General features: G+C 40.3%; 1 protein-coding gene across 1 annotated transcript in view; it reads left to right on the top strand.

Moving 5' to 3' along the window:
* The window catches only part of AGPAT9 (1-acylglycerol-3-phosphate O-acyltransferase 9), a 71,668-nt gene that overhangs the window by 69,703 nt on the left and 1,744 nt on the right, over window positions 1-221 (top strand). The gene's annotated exons all lie outside the window — the stretch shown is intronic.

Genomic DNA, 221 nt, shown 5'->3' on the forward strand with positions numbered 1-221 from the left:
CAGATTCCATCTTATGTTTTTTGAAAAAGTCCAAATGTGTGTGTGTGACAATTTTGTTCATTCTTCACTATTCTCTCAGACTGGTGGGAAGAACTACATTTAAATAGATGTTTATGTGTCAGAGAGGATGACTGAGTGACCAGCTATCTTGGTTTGCTTAAAATGGAGGGAGTTCCCAGGACATGAGCCTTTCAAGGCCAAACTTGGGAAAGTCTGGCCAA

Source organism: Bison bison, unplaced genomic scaffold (assembly GCF_000754665.1).
Source record: "Bison bison bison isolate TAMUID 2011002044 unplaced genomic scaffold, Bison_UMD1.0 scf7180017864228, whole genome shotgun sequence".
Taxonomy (NCBI): Eukaryota; Metazoa; Chordata; class Mammalia; order Artiodactyla; family Bovidae; genus Bison; species Bison bison.